This window comes from Eleginops maclovinus, chromosome 9, assembly GCF_036324505.1.
Source record: "Eleginops maclovinus isolate JMC-PN-2008 ecotype Puerto Natales chromosome 9, JC_Emac_rtc_rv5, whole genome shotgun sequence".
Classification (NCBI taxonomy): Eukaryota; Metazoa; Chordata; class Actinopteri; order Perciformes; family Eleginopidae; genus Eleginops; species Eleginops maclovinus.
This window is the reverse complement of record NC_086357.1, coordinates 22051426-22068573: the sequence shown is the minus strand read 5'-3', so window position 1 is coordinate 22068573 and position 17148 is coordinate 22051426.

Here is a 17148-nt window from a genome sequence, read left to right as displayed (position 1 = left end):
GCTGCGAACAGACCGAGGAGATGTGAATGTGATTAACCTTGCCAGACTGACTCAGCGCACTCGCTCCGGGATATAAGCATGCGTTCCTGGTGATTTATAGATGTGGAGTAGTCAGCCACAAGGCCTCGGGCTGAGGGAGAGAGAGAGAAAAACAACAGTACTTAATTCAAGTCTGACAAATATTCTGCAGGAAATCCATACAAACTGCTCCATCAAATCTTTCAGACCCCCTGGTTCTTCCACAGTTGTAAATTGCAACTTGTAAACGCAAAGGTTCCACATTAACAAAGCTGAAAGAAGAAAAAAACATTGTCTGCTTTGGTTTACTTTATGAAGTAATACACCATACTGTTTCTGTCTTGCCCAGACAGCATAGAAAATGCATCTTTGTGAGCTCCCTGGGAAATGCGCCTTGGAACAGATGTGAATTTCCAATAAAAGTGATTCTTAATCCTGCACGCATTTTTTAAAGTTGTGAAATTGCAAAATACCTCATAGGCAGAATATGATTCACCAAACATTGTTCTTTCCTCCCTCCCAGAGTTTGTTCTGTCTTTTTAGGCGAGCAGCTGTTCACGCAGACAGCTGCATCGGCCATTCATTGCAGGCGATAGGCAATTAAAAAATCAACTCAATGTTGTGTTTCAGTTGATCCATTGCTATTCCTACATATAATCCCTCTCTCATGTCTCCCCTCTCTTTTACGCACACACGCACCCACCAGCCCTTTCTCAGGCACACACAAGTACTCATGCAAAGAGTCAAAGAGTGATGATAGTGGATGGTATGAAGATTCACTGTTTTTCCAAAGACAAAAGCCCCAAATTGCAGCGACATGGCACCGTTGGATTTGAGTGCATTATTGAGGCCAGAGCTGAGAGGAGCCATGTAATCTCCAATACTTACCAGTCCACACATTTTTTCCATATCTTGGATATCATGGAGGTATGTGGCCACACAAAGTCTGACTGGCGTCACAGTGGCATTCAGTGGGGAGTTAAATCGAGCTAAGGCCATTCCCTGTGCCACAAGCACTGATGCATTCTTATAGGACTGCACACATGTAAATACTCACATCCATACAAGAGCTTGCATGCCCAGTTGTGCTCTCGTCCACACTCACACAATGCACACACTCATGAACACACACACACACACACACACATTGTCCATGCCTCCAGTTGTTCCCTCCTCTCACGGCACACAGCAGGTGTGAGGCGGAGGCTGATAGAGTGGAGCTGGGCGGGGGTGGCAGGGTGATCTACAGTCTTAAGAACAGCTTTTCTATTGTTTTGCGTGTGTGTGTGTGTGTGTGTGTTTGCGTGTGTGTGTGTGTGTGTGTGTGTGTGTGTGTGTGTGTGTGTGTGTGTGTGTGTGTGTGTTGTTGTTTTGAAATCAATTTTTAAATGTAATGGGATTGAGCCATTGGCCATGCACTTTGTCTACCAAGACAGCCCAGTCTCAGTTATGATACATTACATAATTAAATTCTCCATATGTGAAAAGATTGATATTCTGATCATTATGGTTTATTATTTTAAAGTTTTGGGCATTTTCAGTTTAGTGCACAGAGTAACCCCTCTACTCACACATCCCTAATACTCATCATCCAACATGGTGCCGAACAGGCTTTCGTTCAGCCCTCCGTCGACTTCAGGCCCCCAGAGAGCGATGGCCTTGGGTGAAAGGACATGCTGGCGATTCAACAAATCAAATGCATCCTCAAGCTGACACAGTCTACTGTAGGTAAAGCAGAGGAGAGGACACTCACTCACTGAATCACTAGTCCCTTTGTAATGCAGGAGAGCAGGTTCCAATTTTAGGAAATTGCAGAGGCCAAAAGGCATGAACTACTATGGATTAAAATGTGATACCCTATTGGAAATATAGTTGAGTGTAATGCAGATCTTCCTAAGACCATAATGGAAGACATCAAAAGATGGACCTTATCTCTGTGGGGGATAGAACTGAAGCTATAACATTTATATTTTACAGAGGCTGGCTTTTGTATCACTTTTACCACTTAAGTTACCCCCCCCAGCTGGTTTAAGGAAATAAATACATGATTCTCTGGCTTCCTTTTGGGGAATGAAAAATATAAATAGGAATGAACCCCGCGAAATAGAGGAATGAGATATTTACTACATTAAATTCAAGGTACTTTATGCATTTTGCTTATCATGGTGTGAGACAGATTGGGAATGTGCAATGGCTTGAGGAACAACATTTGTAAAAACACAACAAAACTTTATCTCATTCAACCTTATGGTACAACCCGTAATTTAGGATTACCCACAGTTACAAGTCTTAAGTTCAAAGTGATCAGAAATGAAAATATGTGCTTTTCAATTAATAAGAAACATGGGCTGAACACTAGTCATGTGTTCTTGAATAAAAATAGCAAACCTCATTGGGTAACTTGTATGATGCATATAAAAATGGCCATTTAACCAATAACTGTTCATAGTTTTATAGTACTGGCCTCCCTATCAGTCCGATAGATGGACTTGATGGACCATGGAGCTTTATTCTCTTATATCGGGGATTAGCCAATGTATTGTTGTGATTCAAACTAATCCATTGCAAAGAAAGACGATACTCCGTACAATATAACAATAATATGATCACTTTCCAATACCTACCAATCTTCACTGAGAATAGAGAAGTTTTTATTTACAACATCAAATGATGATGAAATGATGAACACTGATTCTCAGTTGTAGAACTTTATTCCTACAACTTTAAGTGAATAGACTGTTTTCTGAAATACCATAACCGCTCTTCTTAATATTGACAGAATAAACTAATGATGTTATGGAGGCTATGTTTAGTCTGGTTAGAAATTGTTAGAAGCCACTGTGGTGCATCTGATTAAAATGCAGGAGATGATGTACTGTCCAAAGTTGAGGTTTATTGCCAAGTTGAGTTGATGGATGGAATGAATACAGGTTGGTATTGAAGTAGATGTATTTTGTTGGTGTGTGTGTGTGTTTCTCTGTGTGTGGGTAATATGTGGATACATGTGTGGTTAGGTATGCATATGTTTGTGTGTGGTTAGGTATCTGAACGCACACGATAAAACAATCATTAAACAGTAATGTCCGTGTCTTAACACCCTCCGCATCTCCAGCCCACTGCTCCGGTATTCCCGCCACTGGGTGCCATCAGCGCAAGCATCCCCCAGACTCGCACTCTGATTGGCTACACGAGTGTAGCCATAAGGGGTGCATGCACTGACTGAATGACCCAGCAGCAGGGAAGGGGCTGTTCACGTGCACAATCACGAACACGAACCATCAGTCCTTCACAACAAATGATGTTCTAATAAAGTATGTTGAATGGTGAGATATAGTCATCGTTTCTTTCACTTCACCTAAATGGTAATAATGTGCTGTATTCTTTAGGTCTTCTGTTTGCTTATCTTATCTCTGTGCATTATGTGACATTACTCTGTCAGTGCAGAGCATCATTTCCCTAACCAAAGAGATCCCTATGATTTATTCCTAACGGCTGGTGCACAGACACGCCATTATACACGTTGAATGACAGGCTTTCCCCAGCTGTGGATTCACTTGTTCCACACAATTACTAAATATTTAGAAAAAGCTCTCTTCCTATTTTTCTGGGAAGACGGGAAGTATGGATCATATGGAGTAGTGATTTCTGACTTCCTCTGGAGTCTTGTCTAATGATTGCTGAGGATGAAGGGGCCATCATCTTTCCTGCTCTCCCCCCATGCTACAGCACTTCCTGTCTGCCACATGTGCGCTGCAGAATCTAGACTTTCTTCTCTCGGTCGAGGAAGAGTGAGGGAGCTGCCTATAACCGGCTTGGGCCGACTTACTTTTGAATATTTAGACATTCACGGAATAAAATGTAGCCTCGTATGCGGTCCTTTATCAAATCAAACATTCGTCTTTCTCCTTCTCCTCCTCTTCGTCCTCCTACTCCTCTTCCTCCTGCTCCAGACGGGAGCATTACAGAGTAATAGCAGTCGGCTAGGAGCGCTTTCGTAATTGCCTGGGCTCATGTGCTGTGGAAAGCCAGGGCAGGGGCCAGCGGCATCAAAGCCTGACTGATCATTCTTCAGCCTCCCTCCACTAGAAGGGGGGGACAGAGGAAAAGGAGGGAGGAAGAAACACAAATACAGATGGACAAACAAACCAGGGGAAGTCAAAACTGAAGCAGATGTGGTGATAGCAGTAGATGGACAGATAGACGGACGAACGGGAACAGAAAAACCTTTAACCTAATGTTTTTGCTTCTCCTCCCACACCTGTTAATATTTAGCAAACAATGGTGGCTGCGCTGGATGAAAAAATAGTAGGAGAAGAAAAACAAAATAGTGATGTTAAGGTGACATCATGGATTATTAAGGTGGGGGTGGGTCTAATAAGGGCCTGGCTTGGCCGGGTCGGTAAAAAGGGCAGGAAACTGAGGCAGGAGCAATTTGAGAAGCTGAGGCCTCAGTCTGCAGCTGTGCACTCACTTTTTCTCTCCCAGCTACACAGCTGCAGGAATGACAATGCTGCAAGTATTTACCCATGACCTCTCCTCTACTTCAGAATCCAATGTATGTTTATTTGACACGTTACAAATAATGTACATAGGAATCTCTAATCGAGTGTTTTGTAGGCAAAATATGTTTTTCTGAAACACTTCGAACACTATGCTTGGCATCTTTTTCCAGAGCAGTTTGAGTCAACGGAGCAACTTGCTTTTTTATTCATGTCATGTGTTTTTCCATGGAGACATTATAACACGAGCAGCACTAACATGGAAAACATGCAGTCATCCAAGCAGATGTAGTCCAGGGCGCACAGATTAGAAAAGACTACAGTAAAACAATGAGGTGAGGATTTATAAGAGGCTGTTGAATGATGCTGCTGCACCACACACTGTGATCAGAGTCACACGCAGACAAAGACATCCCTGCAGATTGGGATGCTCCACTTTTGAACTACGTGTGTGTGAGTGTGTGGAGGCGTGTGTGCAGCATCGTGCCAAACAGAGAATTTATCTCTGCAATCTTTTTATTGGCTTTCTTTAAAGTTGCCAGATTGTGAGCAGCTTTCTCCTTTGAAAATATGTGCTGCTTGCAGTGTCACAGGGCTGCATTCATCTTCTGCAGACGCCTCAATTACAACCCACTGATGCCCTTAAAATCGGAGAGGAGCTCAGGAATGCTCTAGCGGGATAACTGCCAAGCATCACTACAAACACCATCAGCTCCTAGCACCCCACAGAGAAAGCAAGAGAGAGAAAGGGGAGAAAAAGAGAGGGATGCACATCAGTATGTTTGCAGACGAGAGAGGGAGGAGGGGATAATATGTGGCACCACTCTGAGAGCTGAGCCCTCCGCCACGGCACTTTTGTTGCCAGATCACAACCAGATGTGCCAAGTGTGTCCAAACAGGAATGACTGTGTGAAGGCAATTTTCAGCAATTTGTCAGATTTTAGAGTTGCCCCCTCCTCGGCCCCACGCCTCCTGAAAGACAAATACAAACGTTAGAGCACAACAATCATTTCAACCAGGCTCCTCTCTTATTGCCTCCAGCAGTCATATGATGAGAGATATACAGTATTACTTCTGAACACAGAGGGGCAAGACAAGACCTGTAGTATTGACAAATAACCACCCACCTTACTTTCATGCATCAGCATTAGTGAATCTACCCAGCCAAATGTGCAACGCATTTATTTACTCTTTGCCTGTGGAGTCAAAATCCCTGACAACATTCACACACCCCAAATCCATCATCTTAACTCACTGTGGACAACACAACCAAACCAAAGAGAGAGATAAACAGAAAGAAAGGTTGTTAATCTTTCTCTAGACACTTCATAAATCACATCTTCCCTCTCAGGGTTATGCAAGCAGTTTAAAACAACTTTTCTCACTGCTCGATATTTTCTACATACATTATAATGAAATGTAAAAGCACTTACAGTACAGGGAAAATCCAATGATTTTACACACCATAGTCACTGTACAGATCTTTGGTGGTACTATGAATGTGAAAAAGCTTTAGAGGAATCTGTTCAGTCTTTGTTGAAAGTCAGCTTGCATTGTTGGTAACATTGCTTGAGCAAAAAAGACAATATCTTTGGTTCTGCTGCCTTCATTTTGGTAAAAACTGTCCCCCGTTATCTTACGTCGATGCAATACTAAACTGGTGGATTATTCTCTAAAGTCTCACACATTTTCCTAGACACTGGGAAAGAGAGTAGGCTTAGATTGTTCCTTATTTAGGCCTCTTTCTTTGGAAATTGAGTGCAGTGTCTCGTCTTTATGGCAGCCATGAAATGTGTCAGCTCAAGGGATTGGAGAATGCGAAGGTTAGAGGTGGGTGATGGGGGGGCCTGGGTACAATGATGCATCCCCCCTTCACTCTATCTAAAAAAACATGGACAAACAACAAAGTCCCCAGCACTCAACTGGGAAGAGGATCATATGAACTCAGCTGGCAGTTGACTCTTATTGACATCACCAGATCAATCTACACTGACAGAGAAGAGGAGCTATGGTCTGATGAGACTCACAGCTGAATTTTTGGTGATCAGGAAGGCCTGGTCGCAAACACAGGAGCATCAGACAGGAGCTGATTCAGTTTAGTGCACAGTTAGGGGACACATGACACTCTTAGATGCTAATGGACAAACACGTGGAGGTGGTTGGAAGCTCCAGCTGCAACTTCGTTGTTGTGTCGGATGTGAATTTGTTCTGGTATTGAGAAAGGAATACTTCACCTACTAAATAACCATTTGTATGTCAATTACTCAACAAAACTGACAGAAAACAAGAAACTTAAAATGCAAACAAGAAGAAGAAGTTAGTGAACGGACAGAATGAGCTTATGAATTCGGAGGACAATGAAAATAAAATACAGTTAAACCTGGTTACAGATTTGACAGGCAGTGAGCATAAGACCAGATAAATCAGATGTGTGCGAGTTTTTTAAATAGATCTTTCGTTACAGTCTTGCTCTTGTTAAATGCGGCCATATTTACTTCAGTTTTGATTCTTTCTTCACTGTGAAAGCGTATGAGAAAAGTCTTCAAGTATTAAAAGGTAACACATGGCGAGAAGTTGATACACAAAAGATCATATTGTGGGCGAATTATTCCTTTAAGTTTTATGTTGAATCCCACCCACCAAGACCGAACTCTCTCCCTTTCCTTGAGTCACACATTTGGAAAGCAACAAGTCTGAATCCCGGGACCAATGAAAGGGACAATTGTGGGAGGGTTTGCATAACGTTGCTGTCAGTCATGTGTCTTGTTACTCAGTAAGAGAGCTCGAATTCACCACTAATGCCTGTTTTAATTTGTTGCCTCATTGCTCTGGAATCCAGGATAAATTGTTCATCTGGATAGTCTCGCTAGGAAAGTTAGTGAGCGTTTTCCATATTTATTAGTTTGTTGTTCCGGCTTGCATGACAGGGAATTTTGCTTATGCTTCAGGAAAAAAGAATGTCGAGCAGACAAGTCAAACACTCCATATTTCAACATAATTACATTTGTACTAAACTTTACGTACTGTACATAAATTGACAATGCATCGCCATGTAATTAAGTCAGTGTTGAAATGTGCTGTTTTAGTATTACACCAATAAAAAGCCAGATCGAAATCCCTGTCATCTGTTGCGGTGTAGACTGTCAGAACCCTGAAATCAAGTCAATTCCAGCCAGTAAATGTGTTAAGTTGCGGGTTTTCCCTCCTTGGGGTGTGTGTGTGTGTGTCTGGCATTAAAGCTGAAAGATGGACAGCCGCATTGGAGTTTACTTCCTCAGGAATCTGTGTGGGTGTGAGAATGGGTGCACATGAGCATATACTCTAACCTTAAAAAAAAGAAGTAAATGTTTCTATTTTTTAACATGTTGGAGTCCACCCGTGTGTGTGTGCGTGATGCATTTGATAAATCTGACTTTGTACCATTTAGTCATGAGGGAATCTTTTCATACTTCATGCTTGCATGTGTGCAGACCAGATGCGGGTAGAATATTTTAAACAAAAGCCTGGTGTAAGAGTGTGTGTGTACAGTATGCATCATTTGGCTCAGCAGTGGATTATGTTTGTGAAGGGAATATCTCTGTGTGTGTGTTTTGGTGTGTCTGTCAGTATATTGTTATAGTATGGGCCATATATACATGTTGTGCCATGCTTTTGCATACTTGCGTTTCTATCTACGAGTCTTCCTTTGACACAATTATATTGGCATGCACTTATATGCGTACAGTTCGATGGCGCGTGTGCGACGGAGTATGCTCGGAGAATGTGCATTAGGGCAGGCATTGTGTGTTTGTCTATGCAGACCCATGGCAGCTGCTGGACGCCACCTGTGGCCGGGCCCTCCCTCAGGCCTGTTGTGGCTCCAAATAGTCCCTTTGGGCTCCCAGGGACTCTGGCTTTAGATGTCAGAGATGGACATGCACAGCCCTCCCAGACTAGATGGATTGTTGTCCTCTGTTTGTCTTACAGCCGTTACTTTTTTCCTCTATAATGGGAGTGTGTTTTTTCTCTATATATATTTCCCTCTCTTTTTACCGGCCGTGCAGGTTTGTTTCTTCTCTGGCTGGCTGACAGATGTCCATCAGCTCCAGTGTTTCCCCCCTCCCCAGCACTGCTCCAGGCCAACAAGAAAACCTGGCTATAACTGCTCCATGAAACACAGCCCTATAAATGGACACCCAGTATTCTGGCTGTCAAGATGTTGATGTTTTGAAAGCCTTTTTTTTACAGCGGTATTTGTGATGATCTTAATAATAAACGTACAAACCATAATCCTTCTGTCAGCAGTCGGAAAACAATGTTTATTCTCACAGCTTCTATTTACATTGAGTTGTGTTTCGTTTTCCAAACTGCACAATGCGAAACAGTAACTTTCTCAACATGACTGCACGTTATAATGACACACAGCAATTTTCCGGCACTGATTGTGAAAAGTCCAAAGGCTCAGTTTTCATTTATTATCTCCCTAACTCAATTTCCGTCAGAGCTGCAGATAGTTACAGCCCATAACTTTTAGGTATGATTACTAATAACCTGTAATTAGTTTCATGTTAGGGAAAGTAGAGAAGAAAAGACAGGAGAAGAGAAGAGGAAAGATGGAGGAATGTGACATATTAATTAAATCCTCCAGCTGCAATGCAGGAATGTTAAACTCAATTACAAACATTTGCCTTTGCAAAAGAACAATCTTGTTTGTCTGCGTTATCTTTTGTTTTCTGACTGAAACAATAGCTTGTACTGTCTCGATTTGGTAAACAGATAAGAAGTGTTTTCTAGAGTAAAGCCAGCACATTGTGATAAATACCACAAATGTGACTTGTGTCAGTAAGTCATCCATTAGTGAAGGCATCATGGGTTATCTTTGGGTTATCATGGGTAGAGAAATAGGAAGAAAACGGGTGATTAACATCCAATACAATGGGGGGGGGGGGGGGGGGGGGGGGGGGGGTGTGAATCCCTTTTACTCGCAATGCGTTGGTTTTTAATCACAACTAGTTTTATGATGGTACACCTTCACTTTTAACATCTACATTTGCTATTTTTCCAACGCTTAAACGGCCAACCGGTTAGAGAATGTATGTGTTAGTAATTTGGAAACTTAGTTGTGGGGGTTACCGGTGTCATATCCCACAATGCACTGCTGAATTCCTTTAACATGTGGTGAGTCAGGAAAGGGGTGGTTGACCTATGCCTTCCCATGAGCCCCTTGGGAGCAGCTGTGCTCGGCTGCTCAAGAACTCTAGGATCACTGCACAAGCTGCTGCGCTGGTTGTGACTGGAATTGTAATCACCTTATTCTCCTTCCTCCCCTCCAACCTGAACTTTAAGCATTCCCAACTTGTTGTTTTTTCTCTTTCCCTTCTTTCAACACCGTACAATCCCTTATTTGTGCCCCTTTCGTCTTTCTTGTGTCTGTTTTTATCTTTTTAGTATTCGGCACAACACCAACTCCGCACATGCAATCCATTACGCTCAGCAGAAGAGAGAGAAAGTACAGGAAGCTGAAGGTGAAACGTGTTGCTCCACTTTCCTCTGTATCCTGCCTGAACACATTTCTACTGTTGGTGCGTTCCTGAAGTCTAATATCATTGCCATGTTGTGCAGCTGTTTGTGTTGTGATGCTCTCAAATACATACACAGACCACCAAATGTAGAGAAACTCAACATAAATATATTGTTTAGTAACTTTACACTTCAATTGTGTGCTTACTACAAAATTTGTTAAGCTTCAATAAGTTGAAATGACATTTTAAGAATGGAAGAATGCAACTCAGAACATTTACAAGTACTGCACGGAATAGGAAGGTTACTTGTATTGGGAAGTAGGTTTATTGTATTGTACTTATCTTAAACACATTTCCTGAGAAACCTTGGATAGCTACTGAACAGTAAGGCTTATATGTATGTTTTGTTGAGGAATATACATCCATTGTAAATTAACCCATTATTGTGACCTTGACCTTGTAAATAATCTACATTTCTAAGGCTTGTCCCCGTTCAATCAAGCAACAAAAATGTTAAAAATAAAATCACTCTTTGCATTAACTTAATAATTAAAAGCAAGAAGAGAGATAATAAAAATATGTTTTAAGAGCTTTGATCCCTTATGTTTACTTCAACATATTAGATGAAAATAAAGTAGTTGCTACAGCTGTTAGGTAAAGATGTTACATACAAAAACACATGAAAAGCTTAAAATTGGTACACTGTGCATTAATTGAACTAGACACCAGGCACCAATCTAGCCTGTCTCCGCCCTCCTACGTACTTCCGCTCAATTTTCATTTCCCTTCAACACTCTGGGTTTTCGGTATATTCGTGGCTTTTCTCTGGACAATTTTTACCTGTCCAATCAGAGAACAGAGGGAGTGGCTGAGAACGATGACGTTGAGGTCGTGCGCGAGTTTGAGTTGTAGTTCAGCGGTGGTGGCGGAGAAAAAGATGCGAACGCAGCCATTCGGTCCGTTTGAATGCAGAACTTTGACTTGAATTGGAGATTTATTTGTTTGTGAAGTGCAATTGTTTATAAGAAGGGCTTTTGATGAAATACAACTTTGTAACTGTCGTATTACATAGACTATAGGATCATTAATACACTGTTACTAAAAAATCATAGAAGGATTGTGTTTTTTTTAGAACATACCATCACAGGACAGGTGCATTAGTGAAGGCCAGTGGATCCCTAATTAGAGGAACAACTTTTATCAAAGAGAGCTTGGAGCAGATTCAAAGGTCTCCTGGATGTCACCGAGGCCTCGGGGCTACAGAGGGACTCTGGGTCAGGGTCATGAGAGGCATGTGTCCCGAAGGCTTTATTGTGGCAGTGAAAGGGGCTGTGTTTTGGGGACGACGGACGGCTTCAGCTCTGGTGCGATGGGTGGTGGTGGTGGGGGGAACCGTTGGAGGGGGACACAGTTAGTAGGAGAGCAGAGATGGGAGAATGGGAAGTAGACAGCTGCAGGGGTGAATAGGAGGTCCCTTTGTGTCCTGCCAACAAAAATCTGTGACCAATTATCTGTGTCTGTCTCTAAAGGGGGAATTCTTGAACACTTTCGGTGGGTGTATAGAGAAGATGCATAGGGAGCAATTGTGGGAGAGACAGAGAGAGAGCTGGTGGTGGTGTGTGGTTGGAGATTTGGGTGTTGAATTGTTGTTTTCCGATCTTTTCTCTTTCTTTGGTCTGAACGTTTTTTGGAAGGATTGCAGGGAACATAAAGCTTTCCCATTTGTTTTTTAGGTGGCTAAAGTGAAAAAAGTAACTAAAATGTTCTGCATTGAACCCAGGGCATGCAGCATACCCAGTGAGAATACTATGTGTGTCTATTTAAAGAACAGGAAAATAACAATTTGTCCCACAATTGCTGAATTACTCCTGCCTGCGCCTCAGTCCCACCCCACTGAGAGAGCTTCCTATTTGTGTGGTTAGATTTCCAGCTATGTGAAAAGTGTGTCCTACAGAGAGAAGGGGAAAGTGGTCGAGGGAAGGGAAGTTGGGCCCATGGATGGCTTGTAACCCATGTGTTAGACATTAAAGGGCTAATTACAGTTTTAAAAGCCCCGTGTTTACCGCTGAGAAAAGCCTTGTTAGGTATATTTTACTGTCTCCCCTGAAATTATTCATCCTTGACAAGCTCAATTGACATTATTATAATTACGAATGTGATTGCTGCTTAATCGCTCCAATCGCCGACTCGCCGTTTAAAGTGTCTGCAGCGGAAGTCAATTGCTCCTCTCTGACCATTCATCAGAAAACAGGATGCAGGATACAAGATAGTTGTCTTCCTGTAATGGCACGCTTGAAAGGAAAACTAACACAGTCGTTAACACAGGTACTTGTGTTGATGCCATTCATCATTTTCCTTGACAAGAGAGACGAATCGACATGAGTCGTATGTCAACGGTTCTCCTCTTCTTGCCGTTGGAGTTAAATGTGAAATAGTGCTGCAGCGTGTTTGCAGGAGGAGGATAAAGGCATGTTGGGAACTCTGCCCTAGCCGGGTGTGTTATTGCATAGGTATAGAATAACTCTGCTGCTGCTGACCCCGCAGCAAGCTCTCCCCTCTGATCCCAACTGGTTGCCAATAGCGATGACTCCAGTTGATCTTCACCTGTCAAAGCAAAGCTCTGACTAAAGACCTGCAGCTTGTCGAGCGGAAAGCAAAACAAGAGGCGAATTACAAACAAGCCAACAAGCGGCTTTGTGTCTGACTCACATGGGATTTTTGAAAGTAGTATCCTTTTGTGTATATTTTGGCAGCCCCTGTGAACAAAAGTGATAGTGTATCCATGAGTGCACCCCCCACATGTGATAAAGATCCTTATCATAGCTCGCGCGTGCATTTGCTGTGGAAGAAAGAAAACGATGCAACTTTAATTTAATACATTGTCTTTGTGGATCCTTAGACAGTATCATCCATTACCACGCAATATAAAGTAAAACATTAAAACTCTGTTACAGTTATAACCCTTAGAAATTCATCTTTGGTTGATGGTATAAGTTGTAACTGCAGGTGTTGTTAAATACTACAGGAAACACTTCTTGAGCCGCTGTTGGCGATAAATACAACCGAGGCGCAGCTGTGTATCTGTTTACAGTGTACTCAAACAAACTCCCTTCGGTTTAATAAAGCAGGCTGTCAATAACGGCGCTCTGATTTCATGCTGTACACGGCGTGAAATCAGATTGCGAAGGGGAACAGGGGCAAATCAGATTACCTTGCTGACAAGTTGGAGGTGTGCAATCTGTCACCTGCAACTCTTCATATTACAGCTCACTTTTGCTGACTCTCAAAATGATCGACTGAATATGCAGAAAGAAAACGGTTGTATTGTTGATGCCTTTTTTGATAATCAACCATGGTTAATAAACTATGGTGACTAAAGAATGCACTTCCTGTGAGATCTTCACAACAGAAATGCCTCCACCACTAACAAAATAAGTCACAATAAAGAGAGGCAATTAATGGAGGTGCATAAAATGGATATTATTGAAGAAATGCAGACCACAAATAGTAGGAAAATTGAGTTTAATTCATTGAAATTGTAAAGAAAATATCTTTAAGCTGTTATGTCTTAATGTGAATGAACCCAAAGGTCTAAACTTACTCTTTCAATGCCTTCAGCTATTTGAAAGGAAGAGAAATGCGACAAGTCCTAATCAATCAATCGGCAGGCAGCAGGAGGTTGGGATTGTTTTGCATTTCTTCAGTTTGTTTCTTCCTGGGATTTTTCTTCTCTTGACAGGAGGTGCCGCGAGCATACCAACAGTTGAAAGAGGAGCCACATTCTTTCAGCACAGATTCCTCCATCCCTCCTTTGTTCAAAGTTTATGTTTGTTTGAGGGGCTTTCCTCACCTTGAACCCTTTTTTGTAGTAACATAGATTTAACCAACCACAGACAGGGTGAGGCTCAGTAACCGCCATCTCATTGGACTCTCTGGTTCAAAATGTAACACTTTGATTTGATTTTTATTATCAGGGAAAGTCTCACTGTCACAGATGAGTGGCAGGAGTCACTCGTTTCAGTTCGTTTACGGTATGTGGTCACATTGTGCTGTCACAATGTCAGGCCAGTATTAGCATGTGGGCTATTTTATTGGCTTTTTACAATTACCCATATCATGTGGTTTCTGCCAGAGTGAGAGAACAATGAAAACTTTCTGTGTTTATAGGAGGAACAATAATCAGGAAACTTGATTGAAGTTGTCTGACTTAAAGAGAGAAGCCTCCTTGTAAAAAGCCACTAAGTCCTCAGTTCTGCTTGACTTGTGTCCCACTCCCCCCCCCCCCCTTCCTCCTCTAACTCTTGGAAAGATGGGAGTCAAACATTCCTGCGTATCCCCCTCCTTCAATCTTTTTAGAATTAAAGACAAATTTGGTCCTGGGTCTTTTCCTTGGGAGTTGTGTTTGTCTTGTATTAGGGTTAAGAAAACCTCATGTCTTTACCTCAGCGTTGGTCGGGGTTAGAGGAGGGTGGGGGTTGTGGCGAAGGCCGTTCAGGTCATTGTTACAGTAGAAAGCCTCATGGGGACGCTCACAATGGAGCTGCAGGATGAACAGACTCTTCTCCTCCTCTGTGGGTTTGTTCACAGTGAGAGATCTGCAGAATTTCCTACAAAGCAGTGGGGTGAATGTGGAAATTGAGGCTACCTGTTGCATGAAACAGCTCGGGCATTATGCATGCTGCCGGCCTGACTGCCACCCTCAGGGGAAGCAGAGTGCTAGCTGCTGATGGAGGCTTGGCTGTGGAGCCTGAAAGCACATCTGGTACACGGTGTGTGGACTTTTACTTTTTTTTCCCCCTTAAAAGTGCAGATGGTCTTGAATTGCTTTAAAAATGCTCTCCACTCTACAAAAAAATAATACTATAAAATAGAACCTAGGGGAATTTTTGCCTTTCCCTTTGGGGGTTTATTCTTGCTGGTCCAGTTCCTAAGCGCTTTCATGGACACAGAGAACATGCATGAACGTGAACAGAGACACAGCTGCAGAACTACTAATGTCTGCCGAACAAAAACCTAGAAGAATTAACAGAACCACATTCAACCAGTTGTTCTGAGGGTTATGTAATGAGACCCAAATGGGTGATGTGTGCGTGGGCAGGCGCACCGAGCTATGGCCTGGCTCCTGTTGACGTTGGCCATGTTCTTCAGGATCTGTCCACAGTAACGGATCTGTGGCTGCTTTCAGGACTCTCACCTCTTCTTCAGCATTTCCCGTTCTCTTAAATCACTCCACATCTGGAGACTGTATGGTGCTCTTCCTAGCCGCATGTGAAATAGGACAGGCTTGGAATAAACAACTGTGAAATGTATTATAAACTAATTATTAAAGAAATTCAGTGGTAAGAAGCTAGTACAAACTAGCCTCTGCATTCGCTCTCACCACATGGACCTTTTCTGGCAGTGCCTGATGTCTGTTGACTCATCGAGGAGCACCATGCCAGCTATTCATACCTTCCTCCCACTCTGATTTTATTTCTCCAGCAAATCAGCCAGTGAACCAGGTGGGAAAGTCAAGAGTAAAACAAAAGACTAAGACTATAGGGAATCGCTTTGATTTCTACTGGTGAGAACCACACCGGAGTAGGTGTTGTTTTGTTTGTTTATCGACCTGTCCTTATAAATATAAAATCTCTATATATTTGATGTAGTGGACAGAATAGTGATTGGCGGAGCTGCATTCAAACCTGTTATAAAATACTTTTCACTAAATCAATGCAGCAATAAATCACATATTTTGATGAGTGGGTGGAAGGGACAGATGGTATAAAAGTGGAGGATACAAAACAACTGACTCACTGATATTAGTCAGAGAGATTAAAAAAAGTCCAAAAAGTCCAGAATTCATCTTTTCTATCCATCTATCTGATAAATCATCTGGTGCGTTAGTTGATTATGCTTAAGAGTGAAGTAGTAGAAACCATTGTATTCTTTGTACATATTTGAAGTATTTTACAGATCCTAAAAGTCAAATAATGAATTCCACAGAGAGATTGAGTATGTACACAACAGAAGTATGGTGTCAACCAGGAAGTCCGTCTGTAAACACTGATAAATGTATACAATCGATATTCAGGTAATAATTTTACCGTTGACCTTTTTGTTTTCTTATATAATGTAAACTGTATACATTTAACCCTAACCTGTAGCGCTAAACATTGTCTGTTGCCACCTATCACAACCGAGAGCTGAGGTCTGCGTAGCGGCTAACGGTGGCGTTAAATATACTTTCACATAATTATATATTTCCACATTCTACAATAGTGTTAAGGTTTTAAATTCACAAATACTGCCAAATACACAAATCCATCTCTGCACACAGCTCATGGAAAATAAAAGTGCTGTGCTGTTTCAGAGTGCACAGACGTCTGCACAGTGGTGAAGGCCACAGCGACGATGACGATGATGATGATAGTCATGCAGACGAGAGGTTTGTACATCCATTCCCCCGGAGAACCATCAAGGAGCAAAGATGGGTTCTCCCCCACTGCTGCGGCCCCAGACTGAAGCCCCTGTCTGGAATGCAATCTGCATGCCATCTGCAGGCCTCCACGGTTCTGTTTGATATTCAAACAAACACCTGTCAAAAGTCCATGTGTCATCTCACATAGCTCTTGGAAATTGGCAAATATCTCTGCTGCTTCCTCGCACCAACAACAGAGGGGAAGAGGGGTAAATGTGGGTTTTATTCCAACCATCTGTGTGTGTTAAATATAGATTTTTATTGGGAAGGCTCAAAGGACTAGTTCTACTTTCCACTAAAATGTCAAAGAATAATAAGCCAGTCAAGGTGCTGAATTCGGCGAGGTGTTTGCACAATAAATGATTTCCAATCCAATTTGTTTTTCTCTTCGTCATCAGCTGGCACTGCTGATTGCACTGTGGGCGTGCAGTCACGGCGTAATGATGCCAAGAGCTTTGGAGTATGTTCTGAGATGGAGGAACAGTCATGGAGCCTTTGTACAAAATCTATCCATGTCCCCCTTTTTCTCCTCCTACTCCCTGCTGTTTTCCACATCTCCCTCACTCGTATTGAGATGAAGGGTCTGCTGTAGGATGATGGGGCGTTGCTTGGCAATGATCCAGGCCCCACATCTGCCTGACTGCTGTTCCTCTCTTTTTTTCCCCCAAAC